At 44.1% G+C, this 18,445-nt stretch overlaps 1 protein-coding gene across 6 annotated transcripts in view; it reads left to right on the top strand.

Moving 5' to 3' along the window:
- syt1a (synaptotagmin Ia) overlaps positions 1-18,445 on the top strand; it is a 130,529-nt gene that overhangs the window by 8,521 nt on the left and 103,563 nt on the right. Inside the window, exons 1-2 of one of the 6 annotated variants that reach the window (XM_035616479.2) lie at positions 2,272-2,620; positions 8,179-8,271. The exons of 1 other annotated variant lie outside the window; for it this stretch is intronic. The gene's annotated coding sequence lies outside the window, so the exon portion shown is untranslated. Of the gene's footprint in view, positions 1-2,270; positions 2,621-8,178; positions 8,272-18,445 lie in introns of those variants that run through there. 4 more of the 6 variants (XM_035616488.2, XM_035616507.2, XM_035616461.2 and 1 more) reach the window with 4 other exon arrangements.

Raw genomic sequence — 18,445 nt, forward strand, 5'->3', positions numbered from 1 at the left:
TCCCTTTTTTATTTCTGTCCATTTCAAAGACATCTCATCAATACTCGCTCCTCATTATGAAAAGCTGCAGAACGGCTACTAAATGGACCCTGTGGCTATCACATGCCCCTTCGCAAATATTTGATTTCATTAGGGAAACAGGATATCACTGAAGTTTTATCTTGCAACTATTACATTCTTACAGTGAAAATCCAAAGCCATGCTGGAGAGGAGGATGACCTTTCAAGTGAGATGAAGAGAGATCACCACAGGGTGCTACAGTATGTGACTCACCCGTGGAAACTGACTCTTTCCTGTGGAGGTTTTGCCAGATTGATTATGTAAAAAAAACAAAGACAAGACAAGCGATAGATGGATCAGACAGTTTATGATGACATTTAGTTCAGACACTTAGTAGGACTTTTTTTCTGGTATTTTCTATTTGAACTCTATTTGATCTTTTTACTGATATATATTTGATAGTTATGTGAACCAACATAATTGTACCAAGGGAACCCAGGTTTTTCTTGTCATTAGGAAAAAAAATAGCTCGCACTTCCCTCCATTCATTCATTCATTCATCTACTGACGTCTTTTCACAGCTGACGTTGGGTGATGGTCCCCAGCCTCAACCACAGCTTCACTATAGACGGACAACCTTTCCAATTCATACAAGGACAGGGAAAACAAATATTGGACATAATAATAGATACAATTATCTCAGCCTTGAACTCAGTAAGGATGTTGAATCAAGGTTAGCGTCTTCCTCACAGCGTGTTGTCAATTGTCCATTTGAATGTAGAAATGAATGAACTGGATAATAACGATAATTTCATTGGCACTGTAATATTATGGTTTGACTACCAGCCTCACCAACTTCAGCCACAGTATACTCGACACTGGTCTGAATGCGCCACATGAATGTGCTCGTGGATTAAACGTCTGATGCGAAGGCTGAAAGCAATTTTGCAACAATTGCAGTTATATATTTCGTCTTCTCCTCCCCACAATTTGTTCTTCTTTTATGAAACTTTTTCTTCTATTGTTTTAATACTGCATGCCTCAACGTCCTGCAATTGGTCTGAAAGTGCTAACTATCCCGAAATTATAATTTTTTTTACATTGCAAACAAAGTGAACCACCTCTTTTGGTAGTTCTAAATTTTGGTCTTTCCGTCTGGACCTTAGTCTGAAGAACTTTTCACACCTGCTATTTTGGAATAATCTGAAAAGTCAAAAGGTCCCGACCAAACCATGTGGTTTTGATAGCAAAGAGCCTTAAGCCTCTGAGGTGTTTGTTAATCATCTGTTCTCTGAGTGATTACTATTTATTATGTGCATAAGCAACATCACCTCACATGAAACACATGGAACGAGAGCTCTGTTCATTCTTCTGCCTGGTCATCTCTCTGACCTTTTGAGTTGCAGCTGGCCACCAGTTGTTATTCATACCATGCAACCAATAGAAAACCTCATCAGCTACCTGCGGCAGCTAAAATGGCTTTATCAGCCACTTTCCATATTCATGAAGCCCTGTGTCACATGATCACGTTTACTGCCAAGTCTCCGCCGCTTCATTTCCTCCTTTTGAATTGACGCCTTTTAATAAGATTGAGCATTTAATGATGGTTTTATTTTTGTATGAATAATAAAGGTTAATTGATTGCAAGATTTTAAGTTATAATTTACGTAAATAAATTGAGCAATGTGCAAATGGGGCACAACATTAGTCGTGTTAAAAATTTTCACTTAACAGCCTCATCATTGGTTTTAGGTCAACGTGAAAAAAACATATTCAATCTCTCTAATGTCCTTGCAGATGTTTGTGACTTTTCTATTGACGGGCTCAAGCTTCCTCTGGGGAAATCATCTTCCCTTCACGGGCAAGTTCTTTCTGGATGTTGTGTACTTGTGTGTGTATTCGTTCATGTGCAAGGGCAGGCCACGGCTTACTACAAACTGACACACGTGTGTAAACCCACTCACACATCGACAGGATCCTCTGGGAGGGGAATTTTTTTTTTTTCAAGTGTCTTTGAAGGTGACTGATGCCTGGAGGGGCTAGGAAGCACAGACGGGGGCATACTAATATGTGTTGAAGGGGTCATCTTGGGTTACACAGCGTTGTCCACCATCCTTTGGCATCTCCCCACTGCCCAGCCAATCACAGCCAAGGACTCGGTGATGCAGTGCCCCTCTTACTGGAGGGATTCCTTGGAACTGCCGCGTGACGATGCTGGCTCAGGGTGTCTCTCTCTCACACCTCCTCCTCCTCCCGTTCTCTGCCCCCGGGTTTCTGTCTCCCAGCCTTTGCACGAGTTGCGTCCGCCGCCTGCGTTTGAAAAGGAGATGATCTAGCGCCATCCACGTTGCTCCCACAAGACTGGCTGAACAGGCGACGGGCAGAGTCATCATCCAGCCCTCTTTGTCTCCTCCACCCTCTCTCCTCCGAACCAGGCTCCACCTCTTACTTTCCTCTCTCTCTCTCTCTCTCCCCCCCCCCATCTCTCTTTTTCTCTGCCAGCCTAACACACAACACACACACACTCTGTTCCCACGACTCCCTTCTCCTACTCCAGATGAGCGTGTTTTCCTCGTCAGGGCGAGCAGATTTGAAGCTGAAGGTGTGCTGTCGTTGCCAGGTAAGAGCGCACATTTCCTCTTCGGGCCACCCAGAAGTTACAAAGACGGGGGTGTCTCCCTCCTGTTGGTTTGTGGGTGTATTTTATTAGGGATTAGTGGATCTGTTGTTGATGTATTGGTGTCTAGGTGACACACAATCAGGAAGGGCGGGTTCCTTTGAGGGTGCCACAGGGGAACTACACTTTGCTTTCAACTCCAAGCCTTCTCTCTCTGTCACACCAATTTTTGGCGCCCGTTTTCACTGCGCTTTTTTTTGGTTTTCTTTTCCATGTGCACCAAACAGTTGTTCTGTGCTCGCTTTTATTGCCGGGGAGGGTGGAGCGCAGCTGGCAAAGAGATGGATGGATCGGCCGCAACATACATACGTCTCTCTCTCTCGGTTGCGAGGGGAGACCACGATGTGGATGTGTGGGCGGATGGGGAAACGAAAGGAGGGGAATGGAGACGGGAAGACGAAGAGCTGCTTTCATCCCTTGGAAGCTAATCCCTCTGTTCACCTCTCTCCATCAGATAAAATGGGCAGACTGTGGTGCCCTGTTTTTCTCCTCCATCCTTCAGTTGTGTGATGGGTTTATCTCGGGCAGGGAGGAAAGAGGGAAATTGATCTGGAAATGAGCTGTAATGCCATTTGAAAAGGGAACAAGACATCTCCCTCTTTCTCTGTGACTTTTCTGTTGCATGCTTTTGTCCCGACTGTAGCTTGTGCTGATAATCTTTTCCACAAACTCAACAGTGATAATGAATTCATGTTCGTAGTCGCAATCTCATAGTCTCTACAGACTTGAGTTTGTTTCAGTTTGTCACCCAGTATCTCTGCTATTGTTGTGATCTGTGGGATCCCCCCTCGCTCCTCCCCTGCTTGCTGTAAAGGAGGCTTATCACCCTCCACAGGTTCTCTGATAGAGCGCCGGTCGGCCACTGCACACGGAGCGGATGGCTCCAGGCTCTCAGCAGAAACATGTCGAGCATGTCCGTGGTGATTGTGGCGCGGCTTCTCTGACAAATATGGCATCATTAAAAGATGGACGGCCTATCAACCTCTCGCCTGCTACAGGATTACCTAATATCTCAGGAGGCAGGATCAGCCAATACAGAAGGAGATGGGAGAGGAGAGGAAGGGAGGGGTCCAGGTTGCTCAGGTGTTGCTGTTTAGCCCAGTGTTTGGAATACATCAGCCAGGAAACTCCCGTGTGTCAAACTGTTACCAGGTGACGGAGACGGTGAGGCAGCACTTCACGCCCTCCCACCCAAATCTAAATGACCCCTCAGCTCATTTCCCAGGGCAGAGCTTATGTTTACATACTCTGTGGGAGCTTCTGCAGATGCTCCATTTCATAAGCACTAACTGAATCAGACAGGCTGAGGCTGCGCCTGCACTGGTGGACTGGTGATAGCTTTTTGAAACACCTAGAGGGGATTTTTCATCTTCTTGTGTTTCAAGGAAACCTGACGGAAAGTTATTTATTTATTTTTTAATTTGTGTGCGATGAATTTAGCTCACGCTTAAAAACCCTAGCGACGTTTTATAAAGTGTTGGGTTGATTTTCAAACTAGTTTGATAATAAGCCAAACACTGGACCGGACTGGTGTACCACATTTTTTTGTCTAGGCGTCGCAAAAGACTAGCGACTCCAGTCCACAAGGTGGCGCTAATGAACCTCTAGGTTGGATTGCTAACTGCCAATAAACACTTCATGTCAAGTCTTGCCGCCTCTTGTCCTCAGCCCAAAAAACCATGAACTGTCCAGTGAAGGGATTCTTCCTGCTCCATGAACTGAAATCTGATTATCTTGTTGTTTTGTTCATCACCACTGCTTTACAAGTTTGACTTAGCTTTGTGTTGCGGTCGGCACAGGTCGGCTACATTGTGATGTGCCAGAACTTGTCAGTTAGCCCGGTTGGAATAAAATCAAACTGGTTTAAGCTTCTACACCAGACAGGAAGCGTACACTGAACATATCATCTTCTAATTTTGTTTACGCCGAGCTTGAGCGGACTGGGGCAGATGTTGAAGTGGCCTCTCAGCTGTCAATGAGCTATTAATGAAAAGTACAAGCCTAAAGTCCTGCGTCTGATGTCTAAACAGTGCTAACCTTTTGACCGGCCCGAGTTATTTTGAGTGAACTTTTCAAAAACCGCCAAAGGGCATCTGCCAGGATCACTTAGCATTTGTCTGAAGCCTCCCACTTAAGATTGGTTTATTAGAAGATGGAGGGACGTGAGAGGAAGAGGAGGCCGGACAGTATGAAGATAATGAGGCCGTCGGTTGTTTATTTCTGCTCTGGAGGATATGAATAGAATATGTTGTGATGTGACTGTGTGTGGCCATGTGGCGGTGGGCGCCTGTGAGGAAGGGATGTACACAGATCAGTGACACAGTCACCACACGGACCAGCTGATACTTGTGGAGACTGACGCTCCAGTATCATCACAATCATTGTCAGTATAGAAACATAGAAAGGATAAAAGTTTGGCGATGATCATTTTTAAGATGCTCATTTGCCTTTATGAATTAATGAACCCCTGGGGCGTTGTTTATTGATTATTAATTACAGTTGACTCCAGTCTCCTATCAATTTGCTGCAGCTGCAGTAGGTCAAATACAATTAATTGAACACTGTAAAAAAAAGAAAATCAAACTCTGACACTGATTTACAGTGTCAAGCTAATGTAGTGTGCAGTTCAACTGACCTTGACAGGACGAGCAAAGAACATTTTGTCAATCATCGATCAATCTGTCTTTGAATTTTTTCTAAAAGTAAACATGATAACATTTAAAGTTTAACGTGCATTATTCCTCAAATATATTTCATCCAGTATTAAATCCACCTTATGAAACTCCAGTAGTTTAGTCGCGTGTTGTTTCAATTCCTCCGAACAAACACGACCGTACATAGTTTCCCATTAACTGTTTATTTTCTCTGGAAATGAGATAATGAACTCTCGTCCATTAGTGAGCCAGCGTGGCGTCGGAGTGAGATCGTTTCCCACTATATTGTTTTGCAAATGAACCCTGACTTCAGCGCGTGAACATTAGGAAATAGACATTTTCATGTGCACACTTTCTAAATCTCTCATCAAACTTGGACACAACTTGAAACTTAAAGCATCGAGGCAAAGCTCATTAATTTGTTCACATACCTTCCAGACTATCAACGTCCAATACCAATGAACTAAAAATAAAGAAAACAGAATAATTTACCTGAATTGATTTTTATTTTCATTCTGGCCAATTTTTTTTTTTTTAACTGCTTAATGATGAAGCTACTTGTTGTTCAGCTTTCCATCACACATTAGGGTAAATTGTCTCCAGTTCTTTGCTGGAAAAAGCTGAAAAAAACAAACAAACAAGATTTCAATTTACCGTGGCAAAGCAGCACTTTTGTCCAAATCAGCCAACTCACGAAATGTCATGTCAAAGTGACTCAGAAGAAAAACGGTTTGACATCCATATTAACCGCGTGAAACTGTCCATTCGCTTCAGACAAATGTTTTGCAAAGACCAGACAATATTCTGTCATGTAAAAGTAAAAATGTTCTAATTTGAGAAGCTCCTCCTCGTAGTTTCCGTTGCTCAGCTGACGGGTATCACCTCCGTCTTAGAGGCCTAACGCCGACAGGCTAATGAGCTCCGTCTTAGTCCTGATTTGAATCTGTCGTGTTTGACGGGGTATAGAACTGAGGACTGCCTGATCTGTGCAGACCCACTGAGATAAGATTGAGATTATATGATCAATCCACACACACACACGCGCACACGCTCTCACAAATATACACACTAACTCTTACTCTGCTCCGAGCTAATCAGAAACAAAAACATTACGTTACAGTAGGTAGTTTAATGATATCATGCTTCACAGGGGGTGGGCAGACAAAGCTTTTATACCACTTGACCATTTGTACAATCAGAATTTTCATATAAATAAGCACCTGAAAAAAAAACATCAGTCATAGCAACCATGGTTAAAAAGCCAAATAAATTGAATCCATGTGCAGAAGCAGCACACTTTATTCAACGAAAACAAAATACAGCAATCGCTTGGCACCGAAGATGCAGGAGCGAGCGTCTTTCAGATGCTGTTCCCAGTTAACTCCATTGTGCGGCTCATTCGTCAGTGTCACATCACATGCTGGATGTAACAGAGCATGAGTTGGACCTTTTGCTCACAATGGAGCGGGGCTTTAAAGGGTGTTTTTCATTTTGTGCTGAAGAAACCCGAAGCATTGTTTTGCTTTGCGGACAAAAGCCCATTCTTCCAGCTGCACGCGGCCGCATTTAAATTCATATTTATCAGCTGCGCCGCAGTCAAAACAACTGGCGTTGAATCGCAGTGAGCAGAAGAGGATCGGCGCCGCTGCCTGAACAATGTCTAATGAAGCCAGTAGAAAAAACAAGTGTGTGTGTTGGATATGCCTGCCGTGCACATTCAGCTACAGTGCGCTTAATAAAACACTCCTTAAGTGAATGGTTTCAGTGAGAAATTACTGTTAGTGCCACAAACGTACAATAGTGTGAAAAGTGCATTGAAGGAGATTTTATTTCATGCCTTTGTCGCGACTCGTCAGTCAAGAGAGATTTTCATTAAAGAAGTTATCTTAGGTGTTCGCGTACGAAACGACGGAGGCGTTTCATTGTGATACGTAAGAACGGGGAAAATTATTTCACGGCAAAAAAACCCAACTTACTTCCAGTCTGAGAGCAGTAATTTTAAAATCCCCCCTTTAGGAGGAAATTGCTTTTGCCCCTCTACAATTTTTTAATATCCTGAATCATTCTTAGAGCTGGTAAAAAAAACGGCATCATGGTCCCGTAGCTTTTCTCTTGCCCATACCCTGAAGGTGCTTTTTGAGGGAAGTTATTAGAGATTAATACCATGTGGCTGTGTGGTACTGCTGAGGGAACATAAGCCTTGCCCCGTGTCCTCCTGAGCCCCAAAGCCTCGCCTGTACATAGTGGGTGAAACATCCCCTTTGCCCCATGAAAGAGTAGATTAATTATTACTGAAGGGCACGCGACTGGGGGAAAAAAAAAAAAAAAGGCCCTGGAGGACATTTTCAATGTTTCATGAATGTAATAAAGCGTTTGAAAGAAAAGAGTTATCCCTTTCTTTTCATGCTTACTTGTGGGGGTCTCCCATGATGCAACTGTCAGGGCAGTGCCACCTTACCTTCAGGGTAATGTAAGTAGTAACCTAACAGACGGCTGCTCTTTGTGTAATTGTCTTGTTTGGCAAACATTGTTCCATTTTCCTTGTCTGAAATGATTAGATTAAAAGAGCTTCACCGCGGTCCCCTGTTGATTTAGCTACTTCTGTATTGCCAGCGTGAGTGTCGGCATGGAGATGAGCCCGGAATCCAAATTACTATTGTCCATCATCGCCTATTCATGAGTTTATAAGAGGAAAAACAGCTGCCATTTTCCAGGGGGGGAGATTAAGTTGAATAGACAGGAAATCTGGACCAAGTATCACGAAAAGGGCGAATCCATCAATTTGAACAACACGATGGGTTTTCCACCCGAGCATCATGCCGAGTCTTTTTTTTTTTTTTTTTACAGATTGTTCAAGCTCACAATTCTCCGGAGCCTCTGTCAGCGTTGGCTGAACATGTCCAGCACGACGACGGGGAGGCAGAACAAACTTATGTCCAAGTAAGTTGCCCGTATCGGCGCTGCCACAGTTCCCCTCGCTGCTTCTGCTGGGCGCCCTTGGAAGGATGAATGACTCATAAAGCAACACGACACCCAGCAGTGTGTGTGCGCAAGATACAGTGTCACGATGGGACACAAAAAAAGCAATTAAAATCAGTGTCGCCCCTGCGCTGCCCCTGTCCATGACACGAATGACCTTGGTGGATTTGAAAACGTGTCACAGTAATTTCAACATGTGCCGGGAAGCATGAAGAGTTGTCACAGATAACAACTCTGTGCCTCTTTTCCTTTTTCCATCCCGCCGTCGACTGAAGAGAGCCCCGCTCGCTCAACTGCACCCCACATTGCCGTATTGTTTCGCTATCAGTCGGGGTCACTGCCTGCTCATTAAATCCACGGCGGACGGATTAAATAGAATAAATGCAGAGGCACATAATCAGCCTTACAGCCTTTAATATTTTCAAGTGACCCCACTGTGAAGATGATTTCATTCGTCTCTCTGATACGGCGACGTGAGAATGTTCATTAGCTGTTGAACCGGCGAGTCCCTGATTACCAGCTACACAGGAACCCCTCCCTCCCTCCCTCCTTCCTCCCACAGTGTGGCTCAGCGGTGCTGTGGCAAAAAGCGATTGCGAGGGAAACGCCAGGTGATAAGAAGAAAAAAAAAAAGGCATTCCTCCCCTTCTTCACCCCACCCTCTTCTCATCTCTGGCCCCCCGACAATTCTACAGTACCGCCGAGTCGAGCAGCATGTGTGCCCTCCGCCCGCCGAGATATGCCTGTAATACAAACATCCTTGTTTGTCGCCATGGCAACCAAGTCTCCTGCCTGCTGTAGGTTGTCATGCCAGCCGCCTCCCCGTCCTCTTCCCCACCCATTAAAGCCGTACTGTAGCCGACACGCGTGCGAGCGAGCGCTGTACGTCGCTCTCGGTGATCCGGCTGGTTTATCTTTTATAAGCTGCTCTCATCGCTTCATGTAGCCGTCCATGCGCCTTCTGCTCATCATCCTGCGTAGTATTACACCCTCAACTGTAGTACATTGTACAGATCTGTAGCAAAAAGGAGCCTCAATTTCCACCATACGAACCCCTTCATCCCTGGAAAAACGGAGCGCTCCGTCAGGGTCCATGCTGTGTCGAGTTCACCCTCACAGCCAAGCTTCTTGTGGGGGGGCAGTTGGAGGGCCTTACTTCCCAAAACATGTCCACCCAGTCGGACGAAAAAACACTCATTACCACAGCCTCATGGGGCCAACCCGGCCCACTCGGGGATAATAACTAGGCATCTGCTTAAATTTGATATAATGCTGGCGCACTGGATAGTCTGGGGTCTGCGATAGTGGCAGAGATGATGGTGCTCTCTCTCTCTCTAGCTTTTTGACTACTGCTCTTTTCCGCGTAATCTCAAGTACTTGAAGCAACCCTCGCTCTGGTGTTCACACCGGAGGGTTTGCGGTGAAGCATCAGGATAAACTTTACCGTTTTCGAGAGGGATGATTTCCCTTATTTACGGCTCTGTGGAGAACCGAGAGCTGAGATGATCACGATAATGAGTGACTTTTTTCCCCCTCTCCTCCTCTGCTTCAACGGGGTGGGCTTGAGGCTCGAGGAGCCATTTTGCTGCCGGGGGAAATTTTTTCGAGATTACATTTGCTGTTCCTTATCTCCCAAATTAACTCATTACCTTGACATCTTGCGTTCCCTCCCTGGGTACAGATTGGCCTTGAATTTGTAATGAAACATGGCCGTCCCCCCATTTGTACGGCACAGAATTCAGTTCCCCGTTCCCGCCACTGATTTTGACTCCACAGCCAGATGAATAACCTTGATTTGGAGGGGCTGAAAAAAAGGGAGGTCTGCTTGTTGCTCCTCTGAAATGAAATTCTATCGAAGAGGAAGCCTGATTTAAAAAAAAAAAAATAAAAAAATAAAAAATTATATTATAAACTTCAAAGCTTACCTCTGTCGCTCTGACTTCCTCGATGAAGTAGAGGCCTTGAGGTCAAGTAGTCAAACAGTGTTTTGGTCCCTCATCTGCTGTAGTATCTGAAAAGGTCCTGGGAGATGTAAGGTACAGAATTCTTCCCCATAAAGATGGTTCAGTCGGACCAACCAGGCGAAACATCTCAGTTCTGTCAATCACATCTTTTCCTTGAAGCTTACACTAATTGCATATGCAAATTCCCAGAGATTATGAGTTTGCAGCCGCTGTAGGGTTTTGGTGATTGCGAGTTGAGATAATGATGGATTTCCTCGCAGTTCATTTCTCAAAATGTTGTTAATGAAGAGGCAGCCACTTATACAAACGTGGATTACACGTGCACTGTTCACCGCAAAACAAAAGTCCGTAAGGCTGCCACCGTTAACGACCAGTGCTCCAATTAAATGTGGAATCTGTGGAGGTATTTTTCCCAGGCTGAATGTTACTCAGCCAGATCACAAATGGAATCAAGACTGTTCACATCAAGATCTGTTGATTATCTCAAGTAAATGGGACATTTGTGGGAAAACATTTTGATTTATTCGTTGTTTGGTGCTTTGAGCAACGCAAATCGAATTTCATTTACCTGCGTTGTATAAGGTGAGCAGTAGACGGAGATACCACCAGGGGAAAATGATAACATAATGTTCTCTTAGGTGAACTTGGTGGATCTTTGCTTTCTGCTCTACTCTGTGATGTGTTTGGATTTTTTGGGGGATGAATTTTGCCTGAACAAACAAATCAGAACGGTTTTATTAACATTTGAATTTTCAGATGACTCTAAAGAACTGGCTCATATCCTGAATAGCTTCACTAAATACAGTGTGAGTAATTTCCTGTTCATTCTTTGACATTTATTACTGCAGCTATCTGGGCCTGGGTCAAAGGTCACCAGTAAATTAACACAAACATGACAAGGGGAAAACGAATAAGTCTACAGTGATTCTAGGTTTGTTCTTTAGCTTTTCCTCCACCGACGTGTGAATTGAAAGAGCCACGAACTAGAACAATTCGTTCAATTTTGTTTTATTTAAGTAATTATCCCACTGGGGAGGAGAGTAAAAATGAGAAGCAGCAAGTCTCGTGACGCGCACAGCAGTTTTCAGGCCTGTGTGTTCGAAACTGTTAAATTGCATCGTCCCAATCTCATAAAAAATCAATTCCATTAAATTCAATTAGACTCATTAAGCCAGTAAGTGTGTTCCCTCCGCTCTCCACTGAAATCAATGAAGCATTGTGGGGTTTTACTCTCCACACTTACATCCGCCCTGCAGCACCAAATACAGTCAAATATCTTTACGCCGTGGACATGTTACTTCCACGTGTCCTTGTTTTTCAAATCGATAAAAAAGCTTTCCATGAAACCATAAACCCAATGTTCCTCAGGAGCTGCAGGTGCGATGAGGCGTCACAGCCACTAGATTTAGCCAAAACCCGAAATCTGGAGACACGACATTTTTCATTTTATTGAAGAAAAAAAGATTATCAGTGCTAATTAAACCACTCACAGTTTAGTTCTTTTTTTAATAACTTGTGGAAAAGCCTCCGCGCGTCAATAACTTCACATCACTCTTGTCATTTCTGTTTAATTCCCCTCGGTTCCACGTTGGTGCACATGGATTTGCATTGCAGCAAAATCAAGATGCTGTACTTTTATCAGCGGTTCGGCCCTGAGCAGTCAACCTGCAGAAAAATTAATTAGAAAATAACCTTATTTTTGCGGAAGCTTAAAAATCCCTGAAATGTGTCCCGTCAGGCTCAATCGTCTGCACACCGCTGCGTCCTCTCAGCAGCTCTACATCGATATTTGACTGTGAGGAGCCGTTCGCAGGAACATACATCTTCTCAGGACAGAAACAACCTTCCTTCCCGCAAATCACCACTTCCTGCCAGTGAATGATATTGTCCCTCCGTGTTGTCTCGCTGTCCATCAGTGTGTACAGTAAACACAGTCGGTGACTCATGACTCCATCTCCAGCTCTCTAGGTCACTACGTTCTGACTGACTCTCTGTTTACCCTCCATTTGCCTCCTGTATCCTCTTTGTTTTCCCTATCTCCCGCCCGCTCCGTCCATCAGCGTCTCTCTCTCTGCGCTGGGCGCAACGGGCTCTCCGGATGCATACGTAGAGATTTGGTGGAAAAACGTTGTACAGCCGCAGGGGCAGTGTCTGGTTCATTGAATCGGCAGGACGTGCGTCAAATGAATGATTTAACAGCAGGAGAAAAGAAAGAAGAGCAGCATCGCTTCGCCCCCTGGAGACCAATTTCACTCATTTAATGTCTTGTTAGAATTGTCCCACAAAGGCTAAATTGTGTTTTGTTGATTTTATTTGGCTTGTTTGTGAATCTTGATGGTTCCTCGCAGACTCCAGGCCAGACTGGATCAAAAGTTGATCGCACGTTTCAAATCCTCCACCTTCACCAAATACTTAAGCCCAGTTCCTCTTGTGATCTGCTCGGCTCCCGCGATCTGATCCAGCCAGTGAACCAGTTTCTTAAATGTTGAATCGATATTCATCTAAATACGCTGGGTCCTGGTCCTTGGTGTCGCGCCAGCATGTGGAATCAGAGCGACTCGCCGTCTGATGATAAAATTAACTTGACGCTCAGTCGGTTTGTGTGTAGCTGTGTTCTTGTTTTGTTTCTGCCTTGTAGGGAGGAAGTGCACCGATTTATTTCTCACTCTCCTCGGAGCTTGACCTCCACACACTTTGAGATGCCCCGTGTCTGTCACCGAGAGGAGGTGTTTTTGTTTTGTCCTTTTGTCAGTGACGTGTTTTAGGTGCCGAGGAGATGTAAAATCTACGCAGAAAATTGGTTGGAATCTTGGTAAAAACACAAAACAAAAACCACTGATCCCCCCGACATACTGAACAGGATGTTCACTCACATGTTTGGGACCTTTAGCAAACAAGACACAGATTGTTTTTCATGCTCACTCTGCCGGAGAGCATCTCCACAGGGGTCAAAGCAGAGTCAGCTTCAGCACCGCGTGTGCAGGACACCTCCCTCCCATCACCCAGAGCTGCAGCCGACTTCACACAAACTTCCTCATTATCTTGTGTAATGTGTTGAGTGTATAGATGCCAGGAGTCCCAGACCCCCTCGGTCCCCCGGTTGGCGGCTCCTTCTGTCCCACCATCAGTCAGGGAGTCAGTGTGTCAGATGTTTTATTCAACACAGCTGCGTGTATTCTCGGCACTAGGCCGCCTCATCGGGAAAGGAATTGAGGACAGGTCGGAGTGCGTTGCGGGCCGTCTGGAACGGGGTCGCGATCGCCCCGTGTTTCCCAACCCGCCGGTCCGCCGCAGGCTAACATCAAACAACCAGAACACCTGTTTCCAGACGGCGCTCCTCATTTAGCCTCAGTTCAGATGAAAGGAGCAGCAAGTTTTTTTAGACCAGGGGGGAAATTTGCAACGAGATCAAAGCTGCGGCGTTGTTTAACAGAATGGTTCTCCATCGATGAATGTCTTTGGGTCTCTGTATGATGCTGTATGAAAGTTTATATTTCAAAATAATCATCTTTGGCTCATGTACCGTCAAAAGCACATTATATGCATGTTGTGAGAGACTGATTGTTATACAAACTCTCTACGGTATAAATCTCAATTAATATATTAACAATATAAGGTTGATCAAATATTTTTGCAGTCGTCTTTTGATTAGGTTTAGCTTTGGAAAAATGGCAGGTCCCGTCTCTTTCATATGGGACCGGTCTCAAAGGCCCAAAGCCCAGTGCTGAATTCTAAAGCCATAGAAATGTCAAAATTTCCATGTTGTCACACAAAGAAAGAAGACGGATACTGGCTTGAATTTCAGGGCCATGTGTTTGAAGTGTATCCCTCCAGAGGATGATGGCCCTCCTGCCGTCTCTAATTTTATTTTTCTTCTTTTACTTTGTGAAGATATAAGCAGAGATTTTTTTTTTTAAAGCTTGTTGTTGCCCCAACACAAGTGGGTGTCTCCCGTCTGCACTCAAAAATGAAAAGCATTTGCTAAAGTTTGCATCGCATCCTCCCAGATGAAAAGTAAATGGTAGAACAAGCAGAAAGAACTACGTGTGTGTACCTTTCGCGTTTGCACATTATCGGCATCCATGTGTGTCGTCACACTCTGGGGCATAAATAAACAGTTGCTAGGGACGAGCTCTCAGAGGGTATTTAGAAAAGCCAATATATGTAGATGAATGTGACACAAAGGATGAATTACATGTTTACAAAAAGAAAATGTCGCCCCAACAGATAAAAGTCATCAAATCCAGCGGTTGGTCCAGAAAAACTAAAAGATGAGTGAGCGGAGCGTTGGCTGAAGCGATGATGAGTTCTTTGGAAGGGCGTGGGAGGATTTGGAAATTGAGTAAAGACAACACGCCGTGAAATGCCAACGCATCACACAAGCACTCGGCAGTGACCAAAACATTAAAAACATCCCTTCTTTCTTTATTCACCGTAAAATGATTTTCCCTCCCTCCCTTTATAAGAGTCTCCGCCGAGGTCAGCAGCTACAGCTCCGCAAATATTCATTAGGGCATAAATACGAAATCAGAGCGATTCACCGGCACCGGCCACCTTTTTGCCCCGTCAATTTGAATGCCTGGCGTATCCGTAATTCACTCGGTTACTATAATGGGGATTGCACGACTGTTGTAGTGGCAACCTTCAATAACGGCAACTGCAATAATGGCCTGGGCCCCTTGTAGCTGCAGCGTTGCCCTGCACCGACATTAGTGCTAATGATTCCTCCTTCATCACACTGTATGCAGGCGGTGTAGTCTCCAATTCACATTCATTACGTCCGTCTTCAAGCAACCTGAGGGCCTTCTTTGTATTCTTGCCTCACCACAAACAAGTCCAGTCGCTCCTGATACAACACCCCTGGAAAAGGATGTTCTGGGTGAGATGCATTCGAATAGAGCGCAGGATGTAAAGGTTTTGTTTAGAGTTGGGCTACTAAAATCATTTAGTACATGAGATGTTCTTTAGATGTTGCTGCTATTGTTTATTGTCATATTATTACATTTTTTTAATATTTCATTGTAGTTGTAACTTAATCTGGTCTGAGTCACCGAAACAATTAAACTGGATCAAACCCCCAGATTTCATCGTCCGTCACAATGTTTCATCCTACTGTCGATGTCGTATACATATTCTCCTCAACAGGGGAAACTAACGTACTGTAGGTATTAGTAAAGAGTAGAAATTTGGCAGGTTGTTGATGGACTCACTGAACAGCAGCTCAGACGGGAGTGATTTTTTTCTCGTCTCACTGCACTTCCTCGTCGGTGAGTAGAGGAGGAACTGTCGTGGCGGTGTTTGGTCCCAAAGACGGTGCTCACAACAAAAAGTGACACAGAAACCCACACCATGAAAAATGAAGCCATGAGAATGGCAGCAATGTTTTAAAAATCCTAAACAAATAAATCAACAATGCATATGATCTTCTAAGCAAAAACCTGTTTTGTAAATGTCTAATTGTATGATTTAATATCAGCCTTTTAATGGGGCCAATAATGACTCTATGGACTGGAGATGGATTTGATTTGTTAGCGTGTCAGCGGCCAGTACGCCGCGCTCGTCAGAGAAATGGAGGTGCTGCCAAGGGGGGGCAAAAGGGAAGAAATGGGAAGATAAGGTGTGTTCATGGAGCGGCCAATGATGAATGACATGGCGGAGGGTTTGATTAGCTTTTTATCTGCTCATGGGACTCTGGAGGATGAACGGAGATTGATGGGCCGCGGAGAGCTGACAGTCACGCTGTTGTTTATTTGGCCGGTACATACTTGGCTGGAGAGCAGTGTGCCGCAAAAAAACATGAGCCCCTCTCCCTCCTCATTCTAACTCTGGTTTATTTTGAGGACGTTGTTCCACCACAAAATGCCAACATGGCAGACAAATTTTTCTCTTTCTTTGAGTATCACTTTTGACTCTATTAATGTCTGCGGAGCTTGTTCCAGTCTTCTAACCCCGGAGAGGGCATCGCAGTGATGTACACTCGTGATGTAATAATCCCAAAATCGATACACAAGGACAGCATCGATCGCCTTGCGTTTAGTCCCACCATGTTCTAGTATTATCTTTGCTGCCATGGAAGGAAGCACTCAAACCGCGCCATGGATTTTCTTTAAGGGTTCAAGGTCACCTTGAGGAATACTGTCTCCTTGAGTGAGAAGAAATAAAGGAAACCTGCACATATGTGACACTATCTTCTATAGGGAGAATAAACATCTTGGAACACCTTAACCTTTTTTTTTTTTTTTTTTTTTTTCAGGGAGCCAGAAATAACTCAAAGATAATCGCACATGAATAACAAGCTTAGAAAGAGAATCTTGGACGAGACGCCCCTTAGGAATTTAAATCTCTGTGTTGATTAATAATGAATAAATCCTCTATTATTATTCTGATAGAAGTTTTGAACTCTGGAATCTGAATTACAGACACACCGTTGGGGCTAAAGTATGCATGTCAGTCGACATTTGATCAATATTTTCAAACATATTTAAACATGTCATCACCATACAAACACAAACCCTTCCTGATGTAAATTAAAAGTTGTTGTAAAAATGCGTAAAACATGGGAAATTTTATGTACATTTTCAGTGTTCACCTCCCTCTGATCACATACAAGAAGAAGCTTTGGTAACTTTAGGAAAACATTCATCTTTTTACCTTTAAATCACTCAACCACATACATTTGTTGATAATGAGAGTGAACTATATTTTTTCCCTTTTCTCCATTTGTCTGTGCAAAGTATTGAGAATAAATCCTGAGACGACTGTGGAAGTAGGAAGGTGCGTCAGGTGATTGCTGTTTCTTTCACAAATATTTCGTTTCTCTGCTTGTCTGACTCTGAAAAGCTTAAACAAAACAGTGCAGTTTTCGAATTTAGTAATATGGCAGAGCCGCATTCCACCGTGTGTGTGTGTGTGTGTGTGTGTGTGTGTGTGTGTGTGTGTGTGTGTGTGTGTGTGTGTGTGTGTGTGTGTGTGTGTGTGTGTGTGTGTGTGTGTGTGTGTGTGTGTGTGTGTGTGTGTGTGTGTGTGTGTGTGTGTGTGTGTGTGTGTGTGTGTGCTCTCTAAACCAGGAGGACGTGCGCACACACATGTAGTCTGTCAACATCCATTTCCCTCACTTAAAGCTAATACTGTGTATTGAGCAACAAGCAGGCGTCTTCCAAACAGAAGCCAGAGCTGAATAACCACGCCTGAGTTGGTCCAGTGTTTCCAAAATGGGACTCGGTGCGCCCAGAGTGTCTGTGACTGTTGCTGGGCTAATCGGCCTTGATGAGAGTCACTGTGCAGACCTCATATCTCCTCATAGATTTATGGGATGGGAAACCAAAGGTGCTCAGATGCTGCTAAAGTGGATATGGATTGATACTGTTGATGCAAAAGCCTAAAGCACAGACAGACGCACACGAAGGTGGAAGTATTAACCTCGGATCACGTACTCCAATCACCTTGGAATAAGTTTGCACTAGATTTGTATAGATCAGGATACGTCTCGCATCTGTTAATGTGCTTCTCGGTCAAGTATTGGTGATCAACAGGCCCTCTGACGCCTGATGTGATCACCATAATTGTAATTTATGATGCATTTTGGAATTTCTTGGCCTATCTGACTTGCTCAAAACCAAAAACTTAGCTCACTAGCCTCCACAACTCGAGCCCTTATGTTTTCTAGATACTGCTGCAAGTCAGTACAGACTAGAAGTCAAGCTAACGAATGCTAAACCTCACTTGAATTACACTAAACTAGAAACGTTGAACATAGAATGGTGATTAGCTACAAGTCTTTACACTTCCATAATTTTCCAGCTCATGCGTTGCTTCAGATAAATGGTCCCAACATTTATCCAGACAAATGCAGTGCAGTTGACAGTATTTACCGTCTCAGTGTTGACAGCAGCTGTGTTTGGCTAGATGAAGTTAATGGCTAACGTCTAAGCCACTGGATTTTGTGCACAGACGATCAACAGACTATCAATAACTCCACCAAAGTCTCCCTGAAACTTCTTCACAACTTCAACAATTTTATATTTATATGCAAATTAGGTTTTTGATAAAGTGCCGGTCTTAAATGATCTTGCACTCTTCACATCTCGCCTGCATCACATCTGTACCTGATGTATTCCAAGTTGTTTTTTTGGTTTCCATCCTTCCCACGTGTGCAAAGACACTTCAGCAGT

Source organism: Scophthalmus maximus, chromosome 12 (genome assembly GCF_022379125.1).
Source record: "Scophthalmus maximus strain ysfricsl-2021 chromosome 12, ASM2237912v1, whole genome shotgun sequence".
NCBI classification, from domain to species: Eukaryota; Metazoa; Chordata; class Actinopteri; order Pleuronectiformes; family Scophthalmidae; genus Scophthalmus; species Scophthalmus maximus.